This window comes from Haliotis rufescens, unplaced genomic scaffold (genome assembly GCF_023055435.1).
Source record: "Haliotis rufescens isolate VD_foot unplaced genomic scaffold, xgHalRufe1.0.p SCAF_3, whole genome shotgun sequence".
Taxonomy (NCBI): Eukaryota; Metazoa; Mollusca; class Gastropoda; order Lepetellida; family Haliotidae; genus Haliotis; species Haliotis rufescens.
In genome coordinates, this window is record NW_025964001.1 from 58,293,349 (window position 1) to 58,308,890 (window position 15,542).

Genomic DNA, 15,542 nt, shown 5'->3' on the forward strand with positions numbered 1-15,542 from the left:
GACTAAATGTTGTTGTTGTTGTTGTTGCATTAGGTGTTTAAGAGGTCGCCTTCTGCCTAGGCAATTTCGGCTGACCTGTCCCTCTTTGGGACTCCTGTGTGTGAGAAGGGTTCACATATCTATTGTGAGTTCGGTGTTCACATAATTTCTGTTTTTGCATTGATATGATTTCTATTTTCTTATATTGATATGATTTCATTTTTATCCTTGGCTGCTCTGTTTATATACGTTCGAGCAGCTGTCCATCTAAAGCAGGTACTCGGTATTTTATACCCAGCTGTATCACGTGGCCAATCAAGGAGGTTAAAAAGCCTCGACCGATCAAAGCTGAGATAATCTACTCAGAGTGTCTGGATGTCGCGACATCACTAATTACTGCGTGTGAAATGTTGTTTGTGGAATCACTCAGTATTAAAACCTCTATAAACAATCTCTTTCAATGGTACAAGCCGACCCTGCTATCATTAACAGGTGTTGTTGTTTCAGCAATAAGCAGGGAGGTGGCAGACTCCTTGGCGTGGAATGTACTCGAGTGATAGTTGACATCAAGAGTTTATGACAGAACGCCCTGAAACAGTAGTCTCTGGCTGTGATCTTCAACTTGAAACTTAAAACCTTCATCAGTCTGTGTATGATAGTGTGCAAGATGACGGCTATTTGCCTCATTTCCTGTAGAAGTTGATCAAAATCGTCTTCAATACGGTAATCAATTATACTACACCAGTTCCTCTTTGGGTACTTTCACTTCATTATATTGGAAATACCTGAACATATGGACGTCGCCCTATGTCTCCAATATTGTTTTCATTGTTTCTATATGATCTGGAACCAGTTTGAAATTCTCAAAACTGCCCTGGTGTATTTATTGAATCTAACTTAATGGTCAGTTAGATCTCTCCGTTGTTTTTACAAACAATATCTCTTTCAAAACCTCTATAAATGCAAATTGTGAATCTGCCACAAAGGCCATGTCATTTGTATTAGAACATTTAATCTGTCAATAAAATGCCAAAGATAAACCTTCGATGTTTGGGTAAAAACAATTCTTTTTATTATATGGTTGTGAATTCTTGGGTTTTGAAAATTGTACATAAATTAAATCTGTTCACATTAAGTTTTTACATAAATTTCTTCCGATTAAGAAATATACACCTTTATACATGTTGTATGGAGAGCTTGGAAGAGTACTCTTCATTAACTTCATTAAATTTCGAATGGTATGTTTTTGGGCTAAGCTCTTATCTGGCAAAGAGCAAAAGTTATCAAGAATCCAAAATCAAATGCTATATAATGAATTCAGTATAAAACAATAGCTGTCATAAATGGTTACAATGTTTAGAAGGTATTTTTAATTAAATGGGCTATAGCTTTTATTGCTTAAGCCAACAAAGTTACCGACCATTTCATAATCTGGGTGCCTGGTTTTTTTTGTAAAGAATATGCAATACCGGGTATATCATTTGTCCTTTGGCTTCGTTTACCTGTTTACCTTATCGTTTACCTGCTTTCAGTGGTGTATACACGTTGCGTTTAGTTACAGCCACTGTATCCTTCCTAACCCATAACTAATAACAACAGACTCTACAGTTGAGTACTACCCCAGCATCCAGGAATGGGTTAGTTTTTTTATATCTGGTTATTAGCAGAGGTGCTCTTAGCATAGGCAAAATTTAGAATTGGAATAATGACCAACGTATTATAGTATCACAAAGTTTATGGTACAACGATCGAACAAAAATTGGAGGTAAAACTGTGTTTGATGAACATTAGTATTCTCAAGGGTTATGGAATATTAATGAACGAACAATCTGACTGTTTTGTATATTGACATAAGAAAACAATATGGAATGAAACTTCACTTTTTACAATATTATGGCCATATATGAAAAAGAAAAGTACTAACAGTACCCCAAGAAAAGTAACTCGTCCTCTGAAACCATGATTGATCTTTTTGTCTGAATATGAAAACGGCTGTAAATTCATTAACAATAGATATAGCAAGCCAAAATGTGAAGAAAAATAGGATGATATATTTGTACATTTTACAATTAAAGAATGAAATAATATACACATGTTATCTATAAATGTGAAAAAACCTATATACCAAATAACGATGGTTTCAGTTTAGAATATAACAAAGAATTATAGCAACAGATAAATATTTGGAAATGATGAAACGAAAAACTGATGACAAATAATAAGGTTGTTGACCCCGGCTCATTTAGTCACAGGTTATCGTTACTCTCAAGCATTAATTAGCTTCATAGGACTGTTCTGCTATTACAAAAGGCAAATTTCTTTGTTGTTTTAATCAAGTGTAGGGGTACTGGAGTGTAGAGACAATTGCAGCCAGTGGTCTATGTAATTAACTCATTCAAGACAACTTGAATCAAGCAAGTACACAGCTTTGATTCAACTCCACGCCAAAATGTCTGTCGCCTCCTTGATCATTGCTCAAACAACATCTGTTAATGACAGTAATGTCGGCTTATACACATGAAAGGAGTTGTTTCTTTAGTGGTTTGTACAAGCTAACAACATTATACCACATTGTATTTGATGCTGTTTTTACATCTCCACATTGATGTCTGGCTGTAGAGTGCGAAATGAGAATAGTTGGAAGCGCCCGTTAAATCACACCATATCGTTCTCTTTTAGTTCATACAGTGCCCCTCGAGGATTCCGGACTACAATGGAATAGGCAATCCAGACTCGACTATGTAAATGTCATACAGATGGAATATTACTGAGTTTACGTAAAACAATAAAACAAATCACCAGTCTAGTTAACAAAGCCATCTAGTTGAACAGACAAGGCGGTGTAAGCGTCTGAACTGACAGTATATCCTACACACATGTACGTTTCCTGGATGCCTTACTCCGTTGGTGTGGGTTCGAATCCCGGATGGATTGAGTACTGGAATTTGTCCTTTACTAAGAAAGTGTAATCCCAAGTGTAACATATGTTACATATGACCACTTTGAAAAGGACATTGTCGTATTCATGGCATTCGGCCATTGGAGCCGTGTCAGTTTACAGAGGGGTTACGCAAGATACGTGTTCTAGACTATCATTTGCCAGACTTCCATATTTGTTGAAGTCCTAATGGCTGAGTGACTTGGTTTGCTGACTTTGTGTGCTGGCGATTAGACACATCATTGTAACGACACCATGGAAGAAATGAAGAACTAGAGACATTTCTTTCGGTTTGTATTTAAATCGTTTTCAACAAATTGTAAATGGGCAATATGTGCATTAAACAAACATGGAAGCACTATCAAGATGTACAATTCAGACTTTTGTAGCCACTTTGTTATTCAATGATAAATCATTGTCGACATAAATAAGGTCAAACATAGCCACTGTCAGTAACAACTAACAAGCATTAACAAGCATTCCAATAACCAACATTTTAAAATCCACTCTAGAAACCTCGAACACACATGTTATATGTCTCTTTGGGGACATAAACCCAAGAGCTGATGAGGTCATCCAGTTTGCTTCTCTTGGCCAAATCCAAGTCATCAGATTCTCGTTTTCTCTTCAGACTCATGGTACATGTAGAAGAGACACATGAACTATCCCAACAAGACGAAGACGGGTGCACTTGATGACCAGATGGAGGGCACGGGGAAGTCGAGCAGGAATCTGTCTGGAACCACGTGACATCTGAGGGACTGAAGTCGTCTTCTAGTTGGTCAGATGATGTGGAGTCGATGATATCATCAAACACACTCTGGACCAATGTGGAATCGGAGTCACTACTGACAGGATGTAGGAAGGTTTCTGTGGAACAGTTTTCTGTAAAACAAAAAATAACAATGAATTAAAATGTTTTTGACAATTCTACCTCATATTTTACTAAGCCCCTTTATTGCAGGTATATAGTTGTATGATATCTCCACCATGGAATATACTGAAATCCGTAAGATAATGCATGTATCTTTTCATATGAGGTTGATACATACCTATAAGCTCAAACAGATCATCAGTGAGTAAATCTTCGGAGATGTCGTCGTGCTTCAAGGCCGACAACCACGACTGTCGTGTCGCCGGTGATGCTACCAACAGAGCAGGATGATACATGTGTTGTGGATGGTCCAGACCGGGGAACTTGGTGGTATCCAAGTCGTAGATGATGTTGGTGTTGATACTGAGAGGTTGAAGCAGGTGAGATGGTACGTCCATGATGAACAATGTGAATGGTGGACTGAGGCGGGTACTGAGTGTCTTAAACCCAGTTGTATCACGTGACCAATCAGGGAGGTTAAAAAGCCTCGACCGATCAAAGCTGAGATAATCTACTCAGAGTGTCTGGATGTCGCGACATCACTAATTACTGCGTGTGAAATGTTGTTTGTGGAATCACTCAGTATTAAAACCTCTATAAACAATCTCTTTCAATGGTACAAGCCGACCCTGCTATCATTAACAGGTGTTGTTGTTTCAGCAATAAGCAGGGAGGTGGCAGACTCCTTGGCGTGGAGTAGAATCAAAGCTGTGTACGCGTTGATAGTTGACATCAGAGAGTTCACTACAACGCTCCATGAGGATCCAAAGATCCTTTGAGTGAGGTTCAACTGGAAGCGTCTGTTCAGCCTTCATCAGTCAGTGTATGATACTGCGGAAGACGACGGCTATTTGCTTCATTTCCTGTAGAATGTGTTAAAAATCTTATTAAAGTTGTCACTACACCACTTTTACTGCATTGTATAGGAAATGCCTGGACATAGTGACGACGTCTATTGCTATCCTTTATTGAAAAGCAAGCCGTACACTAGGCAGATCAGAGGCACCTGACGTCATTTTTAGACATTTTTCAATGTGAGGAAGTGGTAGGATTCTGTTCTCGACAGCTTTAAGAAACCGACAGACAAGGAAGCGATTTCCTCCACATTAACATTTGATGGCATTGTCGGATAATGATCACGTCACGAAATATTGACATCTGTTTCCAAAGAGTTAACATTATTCATGGCCATAGTTTGATGATACGGGTTTCGCAAACAACAATTTCGTACAAACAACATCCTTGCTTGACAACAGTATAAGGATGTACACCGAAACGTCCCTTTACAGTAATTAAAGAAGTTGCTATCCAGAACTTGTGTCTACTTTAACAATTTCGTATTGTATCACCTAGGGGTATATGTGGAGATGTTTTGATGATATTTATTCACGTCGTTGCTTCCTGAATGTCCTGCACTGGTGGTACTGTGTGTCTTGTTGAAAGATGGTTAATGACATGGGCTAACTGTCTGCTGCTGGTGACATATCGTTAATATGTGTCATTCGAGGGATGTTTTCTCAGGATAAACCGATAATCCTTTGACTGAGAAAACATCTCGGCGATTCCTTTGTCGCAGCGATATGGGATGGTCATCAAGTGATGTGGATCAAAAGATAGAATTATTTAGACAATTCTTCAGATGTGAATCAATGCCAATGCAGAATTCCAAATATTATTCATAAGTGGGCAATGTATCAAAGTAAATCTCTTGATAAAAGAACTGAAATGCTGATACGAGACTTAAATGTGGATGGGATTATCAGTGACAGTGAATATAACAAGAAAAAAGTGAACTTACTGAAGGATATCTTGAAAGAGAAAGATAGTGAATCATGGTGTAAACAAGTGTGGGATGATGAGAACAAACCAAATGGTAACAAGCTAAGGACTTTCAGAATTTCAGACAAATTTGATGTGAATGTGAGCCACTATGTGAAATGTGTGAAGCGAAGGGATTATCGAAGTGTTTTATCTAAGTTTAGGTGTGGTAACCTCCCTCTATTAGTCGAAACAGGCCGCTATTCCAAGCCACCTATTCCTTTAAATGATAGAATATGTAAATTTTGTGCAGAAAAAAATAATTATGTTATTGAGGATGAATCACACTTTTTAATAGATTGTTTTGTATACAGTGACCTGAGATATCAACTACTACACAAGGCAGCTGAATTAAATCAAGACTTTTATTATTTTAATAGCATTCAGCAATTATCTTATTTGATGCAAGAAGTGATTTTACAGCCGATTTTAGCAACACATTATACAGCATGTATAGAAGGAGAGTGCATCTCTTCTAGTCTTAACATTGTATATAATATTTTTATTTTGTGTTTTATATTTAATAATGTTATATGTTTTAAATGCTTTTAGAGTGTCTCATGAGCCCTAGAGGCTGGATATTGTACTTTTAATGGCAACTTGCTTTTGTTTAAAATGTGTTTTATGTACAATATGTGACACTTAAATAAACATTTCTTCTTCTTCTTCTTCTTGTCTCATTAGAACACTATCATAAACAGGTGTGAGAGGGTTAGATACTGAATATACATGAATATCGCGACTTTGTGTTGCTCTGAATGGTTCTTAGTAGTACCTTAATAGCCCAGTTGACCAATTAGATCGGATAACTCTCTTCAGCTGAATCTGCCAGTGGTCGTAATATCCTAAACTCGACAGCTGAGGTATGAAATGCTTAGTTGGGGCAAGTTACAACGTCGTATTGAGAACCGGACGGACGGTTGATCCGGCTGTTTGTATGGTAACGCACTGCAGGGGTGTAACTGTTTGATTGGCATTCTAAAACTTAGTGAGTAAATATATAAATGGATAACCACTTCTTGATGATGATAGGTATATATGCATTATACGTTGTGATAAGCAGATTAACAACAGGTAATAGATAACAGGTAGCAAACAGATGATCGGCTGAAGCCAGATGTACAGCAAGGATAAGGATTAAAAAGTTGGGACAATCTGAATAGATACTAATTATGAAAGTTATTTTGCTTGATTAGATCTTCATAGATCAGTTTGATATTCTCAAAACTGCCCTGGTGTATTTATCGAATCTAACTTAATGGTCAGTTAGATCTCTCCGTTGTTTTTACAAACAATATCTCTTTCAAAACCTCTATCAATGCAAATTGTGAATCTGCCACAAAGGCCATGTCATTTGTATTAGAACATTTAATCTGTCAATAAAATGCCAAAGATATACCTTCGATGTTTGAGTAAAACCAATTCTATTCATTATATGGTTATGAATTCATTGGTTTTGAAAATTATACATAAATTAAATCTGTTCACTTTAAGTTTTTACATAAATTTCTTCCGATTAAGAAATATACACCTTTATACATGTTGTATGGAGAGCTTGGAAGAGTACTCGTCATTAACTCCATTAAATGTCGAATGGTATGTTTTTGGGCTAAGCTAATATCTGGCAAAGAGCAAAAGTTATCAAGAATCCAAAATCAAATGCTATATAATGAATTCAGCATAAAACAATAGCTGTCATAAATGGTTACAGTGTTTAGAAGGTATTTTTAATGAAATGGGCGATAGCATTTATTGCTTAAGCCAACAAAGTTACCAACCATTTCATAATCTGGGTGCCTGGGATTTTTTGTAAAGAATATGCAATACCGGGTATATCATTTGGACTTTGGCTTCGTTTACCTGTTTACCTTATCGTTTACCTGCTATTAGTGGTGTATACACGTTGCGTTTATTTACAGCCACTGTATCCTTCCTAACCCATAACTAATAACAACAAACTTCACAGTAACTGTTGAGTACTACCCCAGCATCCAGGAATGGGTTAGTTTTTTTATATCTGGTAATTAGCAGATGTGCTCTTAGCATAGGCAAAATTTAGAATTGGAATAATGACCAACATATTATAGTATCACAAAGTTTATGCTACAACGATCAAACAAAAACTGGAGGTAAAACTGTGTTTGATGAACATAAGTATTCTCAAGTGAGTGAGTGAGTGAGTATGGTTTTACGCCGCTTTTAGCAATATTTCAGCAATATCACGGCGGGGGACACCAGAAATGGGCTTCACACATTGTACCCATGTCGGGAATCGAACCCGGGCCTTCGGCGTGACGAGCGAACGCTTTAACCACTAGGCTACCCGACCGCCCCAAGTATTCTCAAGAGATAAGGAATATTAATGAACGAACAATCTGACTGTTTTGTATATTGACATAAGAAAAACAATATGGAATGAAACTTCACTTTTTACAACATTATGGCCATATGTGAAAAAGAAAAGTACTAACAGTACCCCCAGAAAAGTAACTGGTCCTCTGAAACCATGATTGATCTTTTTGTCTGAATATGAAAACGGCTGTAAATTCATTAACAATAGATATAGCAAGCCGAAATGTGAAGAAAAATAGGATGATATTTTAGTACATTTTACAACTAAAGAATGAAATAATATACACATGTTATCTATAAATGTGAAAAAACCTATATACCAAATAACGATGGTTTCAGTTTAGAATATAACAAAGAATTATAGCAACAGATAAATATTTGGTAATGATGAAACGATAAACTGATGACAAATAATAAGGTTGTTGACCCCGGCTCATTTAGTCACAGGTTATCGTTAATTAAGCATTAATTAGTTTCATAGGACTGTTCTTCTATTACAAAAGGCAAATTTCTTTGTTGTTTTAATCAAGTGTAGGGGTACTGGAGTGTAGAGACAATTGCAGCCAGTGGTCTATGTAATTAACTCATTCAAGACAACTTGAATCTAGCAAGTACACAGCTTTGATTCTACTCCACGCCAAAATGTCTGTCGCCTCCTTGATCATTGCTCAAACAACATCTGTTAATGACAGTAATGTCGGCTTATACACATGAAAGGAGTTGTTTCTTTAGTGGTTTGTACAAGCTTACAACATTATACCACATTGTATTTGATGCTGTTTTAACATCTCCACATTGATGTCTGGCTGTAGAGTGCGAAATGAGAATAGTTGGAAGCGCCCGTTAAATCACACCATATCGTTCTCTTTTAGTTCATAAAGTGTCTTCCCTCCTCAACCAAGCTTCATTGGTTGTTTATGAATAACATGTTCTTCCAATTAGTTTTTCCGGGGTTTTTTAAAAGAGGTTATCCGCGATGGAAGTTAGGTTCCACTTAGATAACGCATTAAATCTTCAAGAAAGATAGTCTGTTGGAAATAAAGCTTGCTTCATGGAAAAAACACTCAGATTATACATCGACTCGTTTCCGAACACGTTTATGTCAGGACAACACAATATCCGTTTCTGTTGATGGCGTGAGCACTAACATGGTAGCCATGGTTGTCGTCTTGGAGAAAGACAGCCTCCCTGACAATATATTCACTGAACAAGGGAAATAGTTCTATGGATATACGACTTCTTTATTACAATGACAGCGAAGTTTCGGTGTTGATACTAATATACAGATACAGAAATGGTCGATGCTCTATATACCCATCTCTCTACAGACAGAATCATCCAACTCATCAACTGCTGCACAATTTCAAAATACTTCACCTGGCAAGAGAAGACCCTACAACAAACCCATGGCCTCCTCTTTGGATCTCCCTTCTCCCTCATCATCACCGAGACTGGCGAGATCTACATGACACACCTGGAAGACAGCACCCTCAGACATCACCCGTCACCACGATCTGCTGCTACAAAAAAAGTCGACGACACATTTGTCATCCTAAATCCTGATGGTGCTCCAACATCCTCCTTAGTCACCTTAATGCCCAACACACAAGCATGCAGTGCACTGTGGTGAAGATACTAACAAGCAGCTACCTGTCTTTTATGTTAGAGTCAAAGTTGACAACAAACTCCAGACCAGCGTGTATTGTTAACCCACCATACTGACCAGTACCTTCACCACTCATCAAACCATCTCCCCAAAAGGTAAGAGAGGTATAATAGCCTCACCAGCCCGATGAGCCAAGAACATCTGCTCCACGCCAGAACACAATGAAGACGAACTACAACAGCTAAGAACTTCAACAACTACCCTGCCATACCAGTAGACCAGACCGTGAACACCAGCTCAACCCTAGAGGGAAGAACGATTGCCACCAAACAGCTGACATTTACCACCACCGGGTCAGCGCCGAATGAAGGCGGATTGGGGGATTTGGAAAGCTTTGTACTGATTTTTGTACACAGAATATGGCCCCTTGGGGATTCCGGACTACAATGAAATAGGCAATCCAGACTCGACTATGTAAATGTCATACAGATGGAATATTACTGAGTTTGACGTAAAACAATAAAACAAATCACCAGTCCAGTTAACAAAGCCATCTAGTTGAACAGACAAGCCGATGTAAGCGTCTGAGGTGACAGCATATCACCCACACATGTACGCTTCCTGGAAAGATGCCTTACTCCGTTGGTGTGGGTTCGAATCCCGGATGGATTGAGTACTGGAATTTGTCCTTTACTAAGTAAGTGTAATCCCAAGTATAACATATGTTACATTTGACCACTTTGAAAAGACATTGTCGTATTCATGGCATTCGGCCATTGGAGCCGTGTCAGTTTACAGAGGGGTACGCAAGGTACGTGATCTAGACTATCATTTGCCAGACTTCCATTGGTTATGGTTCGAATCCCGGATGGATTGAGTACTGGATTTGTCCTTTACTAAGAAAGTGTAATCCCAAGTATGACATATGTTACATTTGACCACTTTGAAAGGGACATTGTCGTATTCATGGCATTCGGCCATTGGAGCCGTGTCAGTTTACAGAGGGGTACACAAGGTACGTGACCTGGACTATCATTTGTCAGGCTTCAATATTGGTAGAAGCCTTGATGGCTGAGTGACTTGGTTTGCTGACTTTGTGTGCTGGCGATTAGACACATCATTGTAACGACATCATGGAAGAAATGAAGAACAAGAGACATTTCTTTTGGTTTGTATTTAAATCGTTTTCAACAACTCGTAAAAGGGCAATATGTGCATTAAACAAACATGGAAGCACTATCAAGATGTACAATTCAGACTTTTGTAGCCACTTTGTTATTCAATGATAAATCATTGTCGACATAAATAAGGTCAAACATAGCCACTGTCAGTAACAACTAACAAGCATTAACAAGCATTCCAATAACCAAGATTTTAAAATCCACTCTAGAAACCTCGAACACACATGTTATACGTCTCTTTGGGGACATAAACCCAAGAGCTGATGAGGTCATCCAGTTTGCTTCTCTTGGACAAATCCAAGTCATCAGATTCTCGTTTTCTCTTCAGACTCATGGTACATGTAGAAGATGGACAAAAACTATCCCAACATGACGAAGACGGGTGCACTTGTTGACCAGATGGAGGGCACGGGAAAGTCGAGCAGGAATCTGTCTGGAACCACGTGACATCTGAGAGACTGGAGTCGTCTTCTAGTTGGTCAGATGATGTGGAGTCGATGATATCATCAAACACACTCTGGACCAATGTGGAATCGGAGTCACTACTGACAGGATGTAGGAAGGTTTCTGTGGAACAGTTTTCTGTAAAACAAAAAATAACAATGAATTAAAATGTTTTTGACAATTCTACCTCATATTTTACTAAGCCCCTTTATTGCAGGTATATAGTTGTATGATATCTCCACCATGGAATATACTGAAATCCGTAAGATAATGCATGTATCTTTTCATATGAGGTTGATACATACCTATAAGCTCAAACAGATCATCAGTGAATAAGTCTTCGGAGATGTCGTCGTGCTTCAAGGCCGACAACCACGACTGTCGTGTCGCCGGTGATGCTACCAACAGAGCAGGATGATACATGTGTTGTGGATGGTCCAGACCGGGGAACTTGGTGGTATCCAAGTCGTAGATGATGTTGGTGTCGATACTGAGAGGTTGAAGCAGGTGAGATGGTACGTCCATGATGAAAGATGTGAATGGTGGACTAAGGCGGGTACTGGGTGTCTTAAACCCAGGTGTATCAGGTGACCAATCAAGGAGGTTAAAAAGCCTCGACCGATCAAAGCTGAGATAATCTACTCAGAGTGTCTGGATGTCGCGACATCACTAATTACTGCGTGTGAAATGTTGTTTGTGGAATCACTCAGTATTAAAACCCCTATAAACAATCTCTTTCAAGGGTACAAGCCGACCCTGCTATCATTAACGGGTGTTGTTGTTTCAGCAATAAGCAGGGAGGTAGCAGACTCCTTGGCGTGGAGTAGAATCAAAGCTGTGTACGCGTTGATAGTTGACATCAGGGAGTTCACTACAACGCTCCATGAACAAGGATCCTTTGAGTGAGGTTCAACTGGAAGCGTCTGTTCAGCCTTCATCAGTCAGTGTATGATACTGCGGAAGACGACGGCTATTTGCTTCATTTCCTGTAGAATTTGTTAAAAATCTTATTAAAGTTGTCACTACACCACTTTTACTGCATTGTATAGGAAATGCCTGGACATGCTGACGTCGTCTATTGCTATCCTTTATTGAAAAGTAAGCCTACAGTAGACAGATCAGAGGCACCTGACGTCATTTTAGACATATTTCAATGTAAGGAAGTTGTAGGATTCTCTTCTCGACAGCTTTAAGAAACCGAAAGACAAGCAAGCGATTTCCTCCACATGAACATTTGATGGTATTATTGGATATTGACCACGTCACGAAATATTGACATCTGTTTCCAAAGTGTTTACATTATTCATGGCCATAGTTTGATGATACGGGTTTCGCAAACAACAATTTCGTACAAACAACAGCCTTGCTTGACAACGGTATAAGGATGTACACCGAAACGTCCCTTTACAGTAATTAAAGAAGTTGCTATCCAGAACTTGTGTCTACTTTAACAATTTCGTATTGTATCACCTAGCGGTGTATGTGGAGATGTTTTGATGATATTTATTCACGTCGTTGCTTCCTGAATGTCCTGTACTGGTGGTACAATGTGTCTTGTTGAAAGATGGTTAATGACATGGGCTAACTGTCTGCTGCTGGTGACATATCGTTAATAGGTGTCATTCGAGGGATGTTTTCTCAGGATGAACCGATAATCCGTTGACTGAGAAAACCTCTCGGCGATTCCTTTGTCTCAGTAGAACACTATCATTGACAGGTGTGAGAGGGTTAGATAATGAATATACATGAATGTCGCGACTTTGTGTTGCTCTGAATGGTTCTTAGTAGTACCTTAACAGCCCAGCTGATCAATTAGATCGGAAAACTCTCTTCAGCTGAATCTGCCAGTGGTCGTAATATCCTAAACTCGACAGCTGAGGTATGAAATGCTTAGTTGGGGTAAGTTACAATATCATATTGAGAACCGGACGGACGGTTGGTCTGGCTGTATGTATGGTAACGTACTGCAAGGGTGTAACTGTTTGATAGGCATTCTAAAACTTAGTGAGTAAATAAATAAATAAATGGATACCAACTTCTTGATGATGATAGGTATGCATTATAAGTTGTGATGAGCAGATTAACGACAACAGGTAATAGATAACAGGTAGCAAACAGATGATAGGCTGAAGCCAGGTGTACGGTGAGGATAACAAATCGCACACAGAGAATGAAGTCAGATGTACAGCAAGGATAAGGATTAACAAGTTGTGACAATCTGAATGGATACTAATTAAGACAGGTCTATTGCTTGATTAGATCTTCATGGACAGACGAAATGTAATGTCCTTGATCTCTGTTGACTGAGCTTTGTGGCGGCGGATTTCTATAGCTTCTGCGAGTTTTCTTTTCGTGAAGTCGTGACGTTTGGTTTAGAGGATTTTGTCAAACAGAATTGGATGCTTGGGATTTTTTTGCTGGTGGTCTGAGAGGGCTATTTTGCTGTCTGCTTTGGCTTTTGAAATCTTATGTTCTTTGATGCGGGTATCCACCACGCGGGAGGTTTCATCAATGTACGACTCACCACAGGTGCAATTAATCTCCTAGATCATTCCTTTTTAAGAGTTGCTTTTTGGAAGGAGGTTTGGGGCCAACTCTGTGGAGGATGGTACAGAGCGATGGGGAGCCAGTGAATACGGTATCGATGCCTGACTGGTGCTTCAGTAGTTTACAAATTTGAATACATGACACTTTTTATGGATAGCAACTTCTTTTATTTTTTGTCACGACGTTTCAGAGCTACTTCTGGGTCGTACTTCTTGCTCAAGCATTTACCTGACAAAGAATAACAGGTAAGGTGAGGAGAAATGGGGTTTAACTTCGCGTCCAAGACTAGTGCACTTATATAGCCTTGTACTAGTCCGGAGTAATCCCGATTTTTTAGTGTTAGCCCACTGAGATACCATGGCACAGTTAAACATGAATACTGACTACGAGCCGACCAGTCAGACAGGGTAACAAGTTTCATTTTTAACGTCTTTTGGTATGACGCGGCCGATGACGCTCAATCACTAGACCACAGAGACAGTGACAAAGAATAAAAGAAGTTTTTATCTCTATAAAAGTGTCATGTATTGATGAGAAATCTTGCCAGTATAGGGTAGGGTGATTCTGATGGGGACGGACTCTGGTCTTGTCTGTTTTGTCTGGACTGTGGTGGACATGGCCCGCTTGACTAGCTTATTAGGATACAAGGCACATATAACATGCTTCACACGGTTGTAAGTCACCCTAGCTTGATAACGTTGCCAGAATCAACATCGAAACGTCGCTTTACGCAAAAAAACAGAAGTTGTTACCCATAAAGTTGTACAATTTCTTATGCAACGGTGTAATAGGTGCTCATGGTATCGACCACTGTGGTCGAGGTGTATTACAGTGTCCATAAGTACATAGCTGAGAGACGAAGAGTTCGTTTTATTTGTATGAACAAAATACCACATAGCACGAGAATTGAATAAGACGAAGCAATTGGTTGACATGAGTTTTTCAAAAATAAATATTTCCTCCATTTTCAGAAAGTACTTACCCCCGGTAATAGTTCCCGGAACTGTGCTATATCTTACTGATAAACTTATCTTCAATATAAGACTTGCAGTTCAGAGAGGCATGTCCATCTCCCAAGTGATTGTTCCTGGTAATGGAATGCTTTTTTGTAATGTACACAACCTTGTTCCCGATGACAATTCTCTGTGGAGGAGATTTTTCATTGGTCAGGGTTGATATACTGGACCAGAAAATTGATATCATGAGAATCGATCCACGCAATCGGGATAGGATGACATGCATCAACCAAGTCAGCGAGCCTGACCACCCGATCCCGTTCGTCGTCTCTTACGACAAGCATAGTCGCCTTTAACAAGCATGGGTTGCTGGAGACCTATTCTACACCGGATCTTCATGGGTTATTATGGACATAAATATTGTTGAAACCATATATACTAGTCAAAGACGTAAAAGAACACCCACATGACTATAGTTAATCATGGCTGGTGGGTATTGCAACACGCATACTTCCAAGTGTGGTGTTCTCTACTTGTTTTGAGTAGTATACAATGCAGACAATATAATACAGACTTGTTTTATTAAATATGCTAAGCCTGTCACGCCATCCCCACTCCAGCACTTGAGCACTGACCAGCTACTGTCCAAGATCGATGAGGAGTGAGTGTGTGAGCATGGTTTTACGCCGCTTTTAGCAATATTCCAGCAATAGCACTGCGGGGGACACCAGAAATGGGCTTCACACATTGTATCCATGTCGGGAATCGAACCCGGGTCTTCGGCGTGACGAGCTAACCCTTTAACCACTAGGCTACCCGACCGCCCCTAGATCGATGAGGAAGTGGA